Source organism: Talpa occidentalis, unplaced genomic scaffold, assembly GCF_014898055.3.
Source record: "Talpa occidentalis isolate TD23 unplaced genomic scaffold, MPIMG_talOcc4v2.1 talOcc4.11, whole genome shotgun sequence".
NCBI classification, from domain to species: Eukaryota; Metazoa; Chordata; class Mammalia; order Eulipotyphla; family Talpidae; genus Talpa; species Talpa occidentalis.
The window spans coordinates 24623366-24632338 of record NW_023601104.1 but is presented as its reverse complement, the minus strand read 5'-3'; positions in this window follow the sequence as shown (position 1 = coordinate 24632338).

Sequence of the window (8973 nt, the reverse complement as noted above, 5' to 3'; positions counted from 1 at the left end):
TGGGTGTGTAAGCAATTTCCATTTCATTAGTTATGTAAGATGTCACTTATCTCATTCTTAATAATAGAACCGCATTTCTGATTTATCTCAGCAATGCCTTAACACAACTTATAGATTATACTATAAATTGGCCTTCTCTTTAGTCTAATTTTGAGGCTGGTATATTATTTTACTTTAGAAACAAATGCTCTGTAAATTTGAGATCCTCCTCTGAGCTCCTGGCACCTTCTGCATACACTTAGACCACAGTGCTCTGTCAATTACAATACATACATATATAGATAGGTAGGTAGGTAGGTAGGTAGGTAGGTAGATAGATAGATAGATAGATAGATAGATAGATAGATAGATAGATAGATGTGTGTGTGTGTGTGTATGTATAATTTTTGTTTATGCATACATTAGGAGATCTTTAAGGATGGGGTTTTGTATTTACCCCAGGGCCCAGCACATCACCAGAATTGAGGTGATAATAAAATATTTGTTGAATAAATACATGTTTGCTGAGATCATATAGTAATAGTAATTCAGTATATAACTTATTTGGGGAACCACTGTACTCCAGCAGGTGAGCTGGGAGGGAATTGTAGCTGTGGTGGCAAGGAGAATCCCGATCATGAACATCCTGTAAACTGTGATGAGATTTGGGAATTTTCATAAGGAAATGGAGAAACATTCAGAAGTTTCTATATGAAAGAGAAAGAATCATACAGGCACTTTGCAACTATCACACACTTGGTTTTATGTAGACCATGTTACTAGAAAAATGAATCTCACTATAAATAATGGTGGAATGAGAATAGGTAGAAGAATGAATTAGGGAGGTGACTTCGGCTTTCTACAAGTCAGCTTTCCTCTGGGTTATTTTATTTGCTGAGACAGAATGCTTGCTTGGAAGCTACTATAGGTTTGAATTCTGTCTACACCCCCCTCAATTCATATGTTGATGTCTAAATGCCCAGATGTACAGAATATGAATGCATCAGCAATAGGGCCTTTAAAGAAGTAATTAAGTTAAAATATGGGTGTTAGAGTAGGCCACAATTCAAAGGGATAGGGGAAAAATAATCATAATAAATTAAAAATCAAAATCAACAGGCAACTATAAATCGGAGACATTCTGCAGAGGAGAAGGAAGGTGACGGATCAAAACGGGCAAGAAGAGCACAAGGGACTATGGTGACAGGACACTGGTGAACTGGTGGTGGGAATTCCATGGGGACTACACTTAAAGGCGAAAGCATACACTGTACAAGAATGATGTAAAATATATATACAATTAAAAAAAGAAAGAAAGAAAAGATTAAGAACACAGACAGAGACCAAGGCCACAACCATGTGAAGAGGCAGCAAGAAAGCCACCGTCTGCAAACCACAACAGGGGGCTCAGAAGAAAGCAACCCCGAGGACGCCTTGATCTTGAACTTGAAGCCTCCTGAACCGTGAGATACAATTTTCTGTTCAGCCACCTCGTCTACGGGGTGTGTTGTGGCAACGCTAGCAGACTCACAGGGGAATCTTTGCAGGCAGGCCCAGTGTGGCCGTGCCACTACCCTTGTGCCCATTACGGGTGTTGTAAGAAATGGCTTTTATCTCTCCACTGATTGGAGGGCTCAAGAGAATTGATAAAATGCAGGAGAAGGATTTCTGTTAAGTATAAAAACATTTTCTCCAAAGGAAGACATGAAGTGTTAGAAAGTCCTTCAAGGACTTCTCAGGTTTATGGAAAAGATTGATCAGATTTCAGTGGATCTGCCTGAAAGTAGAAGAATCCATTAAGTGGCCCCATGAGATACTCTCAGGGCCTCTGGGTAATAGTTATGCAGGGAACGAGTTGTGTGTTGATTCGAGGGAAGGAAAAGCAAGCAAAGCCTCCACGATGGAAACAAGCTGTATTTGAAAACCAGGGAGAAGCGATGGCTGCAGCAGAATGAGAGGGAACATGATGGAGACAAGGTTGGGGGGGCAGAGGGGGTAGGGGGAAGTGAGGGACGGGGAGGGGGCATATAACATAGGGTCTATATGGCCATTGTGAAGATTTGGCCTATTCTCTGATTTGAGAGCCATTGGAGTGTTTTGGGCAGAGAAGTGACAAGATTTTAGGTTTTAAAATCACCATTCTGGTTGCCAGGTAGAAAAGTAACATGGGGAGAAAGTAGAAGCAGGACTTTCAAAGATGCCAGGATTGTGGTACCCATTTGTGGAGGGGGTGAGCATAATTTTGGCTTGGAAAAGGGAATTGAAGTGGTTTTTAGGTAGGAGTGCAGGACGTGGGGGTGGGAGCCAGGAGAGGAATGTAAAGGAAGGAGAACACACGTGGGTGTTGAGAAGCTGTGAGAAGCCACCAGGGCAGACAGTTCTTGCTGCTTCTGATATCCAGTGTGGCATTCTCACCCTACATTGGAGAGGCAAGAGTCCTTCACTGTGTGAGACTGAAATGTGGGGCTGGAACTCCCTTTTAAGAAGCTCCTGGTGGCAGCCAGAGCATGGGGTGGGAGGCTGGACTTGGCCATCTGGATGCCCACACCCAGAACCTTTAGTCTCACCCCAGATGCACAGGAGACATTTTCATTACCTGAAAAATTCTTACTAATGGCTGCAGCTCCGCGAGAATCTTGTGGGTGGCAAGGTACTGGGGTGGTATCTCAAGCAGAGCCCTCGGGGGGCCATTGGCTGGGTTCCTCCCTCATGGTTTTCCTGGCTTTTGGAGACAATTTGTTGCTTGCAAGCAAGAATCCAGCAGATGCAATGGCACGAGTCTTTTTTTCCACCAGAGAATTTTGCAGAGTACTAATTTCTAAAGAAAGTCTCTTCTAATTTGGGCAGCCCTCGCTGTAGAAGTGGGGTGAGAGGAGGTCACAGAAGCTATTCAATAGGAGGTTGTATTTAGAAAGGAGGAGAGTGGGGTGAGAACAAAGGCAGAAGCAAAAATGAGATGAAACAAATTAAAATGTTTTATGAGATCAATTTGAACAGCTAGAGTAAAATTGACACATTTTTGCAACTTTTTCTTTTAAAATTATTTAAGCAATTCTTTTGAAGAGAGCTGTTAATTAAATTTAAATTCTATTCTTAATACTTGGTTGGATGTTCTAATTAAATAGAGATTGTTTCCTATGGACTAAGGAAAGTTGGGTACATACTGTGTTTCTTTGTATTTCATAAATTCTCCTGATTTCAAGATACCTAATTTTTTTATCAACTAGAAATTTCAATTTCAAATAATCAGCATGGATAAAATGGTGTTTCAGGAGTCAGGAATTTTAGGTGTGAAAATAGTTTCTTTCTGGAATATGTAAGAGAATCTATGCATCATTTGCAGATTGGAATCTGTAAATAAGTGATTGAGGGGAATGGTCTCAAAAGCTTCCTGCTGCTCTAATATTCTGATTCTACCTTTAAACAATTAAAAACTTAATGGGACATTTTAACATGCAGGAAAATCAAGGAAATTGAGTAACAGACATGAACGCGCATCTATGGCTTTAATAGAGGTTAACATTTTGCACTATTTGCTCAGATATTTTCTTAAATTTTTAAAAATTGCCATGCAGTAAAATTGACGTTTTTCTCTTTTGGTGTACAGCCTCATGATTTTTGTCCACTTTTTAATTTTGGTTAAATATACATAACTAGGCCCCCCGGTGGTGCAGTGGGTTGAGTGCAGCACTGTGGAGCTGGTCATAGCCTCTGCGATGCAGGTTCAATTCCCAGCTGGCCAGAGAGATACCCACATGGCATGGCAGACCTATCCTGTCTCTCCTGCTGCTCCCCTCAGCAGTGTGTTTCAGTCAATCTTCCTGTTCTGCTCCCCACTCTGACTCTAGTGAATTCTCTCACCCTCCCTCCTATGGCCTGTACCCCAGTTCTTGTATAAATAAAAATAAATCTTAAATAAATAAACATACATAACAAATGTTACCATTTTAACCATTTCTAAGCCTCCATTTCAGGGGCATGAGTCCATTTACTTGGCTCTGCACCTCACCACTATCCATCTCGAGAACTTTCTTCATATTCCCAAACTGAAATTCTCTGCCCATGAAATAATGACTCCTATTTCCCCCTCTCCCTAGTCCCTGCTGACTACTTCCCTGTTCCCTATTCCTCAGACCTGTGGGTGTGTAGTCACAACAATCAGGAGGAAAGAAGGTCCCACGACCCCCCAAAACCTCCCTTATTACCACAACATCCCCTGCCCCCTCGAGACCACTAACCTGTTCTTCAGGACTCTAGGTTTATCATTTCACAAATGTCATAATGTATGTGACCTTTTAATACTGACTTCCCATACACACATGATGCCTTTGCAGTTCATCCTCTTTATTCCTGTTCACTGCTTCCTGGCTCCCCTCTCCAGTTTTTCTCCCTTCCCTCTCCCTCCAAAGGTAACCACAGTTCTTAAATCAGGGTGCTTGATTCTCATAAATATTTTTCTAATGTCAGGGTATATAGGTATTTAGCCAAAAAATAATATATACTTTTTGTTTCTTATAGCTTAACATTTAAATAAATGGTATGATAACATCCTTGCAAGTTGTTTTTATATAACTCACCACTGTTTATTCTGAGGGTTCTCAATGTTGATGCCTGGTTATTAATTTTCACTGTTGTATAATATTCTGTTGTGTGACCGGATCATTTGTGTATGGACTTGTGCACTTCCAAATGGGTGGATATTTTTTCCTGTCTGTCTCTCTGTTTCTTTTTTCTACCCTGACTGGCAGCATTAGTCTCCTTCATCAGGACCCCCAAGTCCAGAGCAGACCTACCAATGGTTAGACAGGTCCATGACTGGTCTTGTGGCTGAGGTCATAAGGGGGAAATGATAGTTCTCATCTCTGTGACAGCTGCATGCTGGCTGGATGCCTGGAAGGAGTTTGTGTCTGAACACCCTGACCCCAACTTAGGCCCAAAGTTTCAGTGGCTTCTCAATGTTGGATGTGTATTGGAATCTCAGGGGAGAATTTTTATAAGAGGGAGAAAGAGAATTTAGAAACTAAACCAGAATTTCCAGGCAATGATATATTTTGAAAAAATCCCAGGTTTTTATAAGATGCAGCCAGGGCACAAAACCCTGAATTTAAAAACAAACGAAAAAAAACCCCAAAATTCCAGATAGCTCTCTCCAGTCTCCTTTCACAGTCAGGGAATCTCTAGCCCCCATTCATAGCAGTGAGCATCACTGTGAAACCCCCACCCCCACCCGAACTTCTCTTCTGTTAGTCCCCATGGCCTTCCTGGAATCAAACACCTCTTTTGATTCCAGAGCTCATGGCCTCAATCCTGTTTCCCAGTCCATAATTGCCTCTGCTTCTGGTGCACAGCATTTTTGCCTAGTTTCTGAGTCTTGTTGTGGTTTATAAATTTCCTCTAAAAAAAAAAAAAATTTCCTCTGTTTGTATTTTATGTAACTTTTCTATATGTTGGAGCAAAGATGTTGCCTCAGAGCATGAACTTCTAGAAATGGTTTCTATCCAGACTCCTGAAAGCTCACTTCTCCTGATGAAGGGTTACTCTTGTGACTTCAAAGGAGCATGCTGCCACCTTACAAATAGCTGATAAATATTTTCACTTTTTTTAAAAGCAAAAATGTATTGCTTTTTCTCTTTGCAAAAGTCAATCATGTTTGTGTGAAAAGTTCAAATGCTGTGGAAATGTGTGACCCAGAAAGGCTGTAATGATTCCCCTGCAGATGATTACTGCAAATTATTTTTGAGTATATCTTTCCATGATTTTACAATGCACATATAAATTTAAAAAAAAATAGAATTGTATTGGTGAACTGGAGGGCTAATTAATGTTTATTCTCAGTGTAATATTTTACATTTTCTGTATCTAGAGACCTGCTTCATTATTTTTAATGGTCGCTGGGACCCTTGTCTGGCTGGGCTGCATTTCATCTGGTGATGGCCGTTTGGGATGTTTCCGTTTTGAGCTTCAGAGACAGTTTCTGAAATAACCCTCTCACATATCTGCCTTTTGGCATTTGTATGAGGTCAAAAACCCACATTTCCTATTGAGGCCCTGAGTGTGTTCCTGCTGGGAAGGAAGAACAGCCTGGGGTGTGGCGGTTGGTTGGTGGCCCCCCACTTCCCCACCCCCAGCAGGAAGCAGCGGGTAGGGTGTGCTGGCTTGAGAGCCCCAGCCTTATTAGCACCAATTTCCTGAGTCTGTAAACTCCCAATTCTGTGCACACTGGGACAGATTCCCTGAGTTCGGCCTTCTTTCTAACCTCCCAGCTAATACCAGGCCCTGGAAAGGCTTAGTGCTTGTGTTCTTCAAACTGCAAGGCTGTGAGTGGGTCATGACATAAAGTCAAAGATGAGCAATTTTAAAAAACCAAACAGAATAGAATTGTATAGAAAATACCTGAGTACATCACAGGATGTGAGTAATGTTTCTACAAGTTTTATTTGTGTGTGTGTGTGTGTGTGTAGTAGTAGTAGTAGTAGTAGTGTTATAGGACAGGGAGAGGGGCAGCCCAAGCCCCGCAAACCTGCCTATTCTAAATGGGTTCTGCCATCCGCCGCATCAACACAAAACACATGAGACTTTAATGGGAAGGAACTTTAATAAAACTAGGAAACAATACAGGTAAGGCAAAGAGTCTAGTTTCTAAATGAAGCACCCAAAGTTACCCATCCCCTCGTGGGTAAAAGTCCATCCATATGGGATCGGCCCAGAACAAGGCCCCAAAGTCTACCACAAGTCTAAAACATCTTCCAGTGGGGACCCACAGAAAAGGGTCACAAACAACTGGACAAGCCCGGAAGGAAAAGAGCAAAATCAACATCAAGATAAAAACTGCCATTGTCACCTCCCCACGGGTCTCACCCACATCTGTGTCACCCAGTCCACGACCAAAAGACAAGCAGTTTCTTTACGTGTCTCTAGGCTCCATGCGCCTCCTCCAGGTCTCCTTCTGGCTCCATCCTGCTTCCTTCCTCAGTCTCTTCTGCAGCTTCTCCTCTTCCTGCTCAGCTCCACCCTCCCTTGGGTGGGGCAGGGAACCTGGAACTTCCCCCTTTCCTGGGGACCACCCTGTTACAGTAGTAGTAGTAGAAGTAGTAGTAGTCATAGTAGTAGTATCTTAAGTCAGGTTCCCTAGAAACAGAACTCAAGGAGAGGATTTGGGTGTATGTGATCTCTCCAGGGAGTGCTCTCAGAAAAGGGGGAGTAAAGGAAGCTGATTTGTGGGATCTAGAGGGGAGCTGAGCAAATGTATGCTCTTCAGCCTGAGCCCAAAGAGAGTGCAGCAGCTTACATTGCCTGAGACAAGGACAAGACAACCCTAGTCCAACTCCTAGGGAGTTTGGAGATAAGAGCTAGGAACCCAGCTCTTGAATGCTTAAGTCAATTGTCAGTCATCGGTTGGTCATCAACTGCTTTGAGGAAGGGGTGGTTGCATAATCTTTTGGAAAGGGGGCTCCTGCTTAGCCAAGGGCAATTCTCCAGCACTGGAGGCAGCTGTGCTCTTTAGCAGAGAACGCTCAGCAAGCAGCTGGGGGTCAGGGGTGCTGGCCTGCATGAGGTTTTCAACAGGGTCTATTATGGGACTTGCTAGAAAATAGACTTCTTAGTGTTGGTTACAGTCAAAAAAACGTTGGAGGAACACTAGTTGGAAAGAATTTAGTCCATAATCAACCTATGGGAAAGAAAATGAGGCCATCACCACCTCTTCCTCATTTCATCAGGCAAAGGTAAATTGCCACATACAATAGGAATTTTATCCCCAACTGAGCATCAACACAGAAGGGAGAGGAATGAGAAGGATGTTCTTCAAGCTTCAAGCTTAAACTTTAAGCCTCCAGCAGCCATCTCAGGAGGCCTAGATCTGTCTCTGGCTGGGAACGTCCCACCTTGGGGGGCTGGGTGGGCTTGTGGCAAGGCGGGGAGGTGGAGCCTTTGGAGAACCTTGAAATCATGTCATAAACATGACACTGGTAAAAAAACATTTTACCAGTTAAATGTTTTAAAACTTTTCATGGCTCTAGATGGAATATGGAACAAAATATAAAATTCACATGAGCTTTCAAGATGAAGACTAAAGTTACAGAGATTTCAGAACATGGATTGTGACTTTGGAACATGCTCCCAGACTCCCAGAGGCTCTTGTTCATTGCCTCTGAGGCACAGAGCAGATGATGTAAAGAAGTAGAGTAACCATTCTTCCCCTTTCAGGGAGGTTCAATTATATGGCAAGTTGGGCCCTGAGTCCTCCAGAATCTAAGCAGTTTGCCGGGAAATGATATTCATTCAACCTATGGTCTTGGTCACCAATCCTACTCTGCCAGGATCACTCAGTCAGTCAACAAATTTTTTTTGGCACCAACTAGTGCCAGCATTAGGGATAAGTAGTTTTATAAGACAGCTCATCCTTCCCCTTTGGGTCATTCTGATCAGGGGAGACAGACAAAACGAAATCAATATTGCAGTAGTCAGGAGGCCCCTTGTGCCTGCTGGGAGCTGGGAGGAGTTCTGACTGGTGAGTCATGACTGAAAGTGCTGTGGGTCCCTCTGCACCAAGCAGTTAATGGGATGCTCCCTGGAGATTTCCCTCCTCTGGAGCACTGCCAGTGGGGGCTCCACTTAGTGGCTCCTCCATCAGCCTGGACCCTGAGCTCAGCCAACCCACACTGAACTGTAGAAATTATGGTTTTTACTGAGTGAGGTAGGAGACCCTCATTGTTTTAAACTGTAGTGGTTTCGGATTTTCATTGCTATACCATCATTTAGATTATCCTGCTAAAAAACAATAAAATATTGTGTTATCAATTGTGGTCATTGCTGTGAAGAAAAAGAGCAAGTTGCTAATTGAACATGACAGTGGCCAGGAAGTGCTTCTGTGAAGGTGTGAAATCTAAGCTGGGATCTAATAGAAGAGGTAGTGTCCATTTCCGTCATTGTTTTGCTGATAGTAGCAAAGTAGTTCCGGAATGTTAGAATCAGAATGGGCAGAAAAGTGGGGGT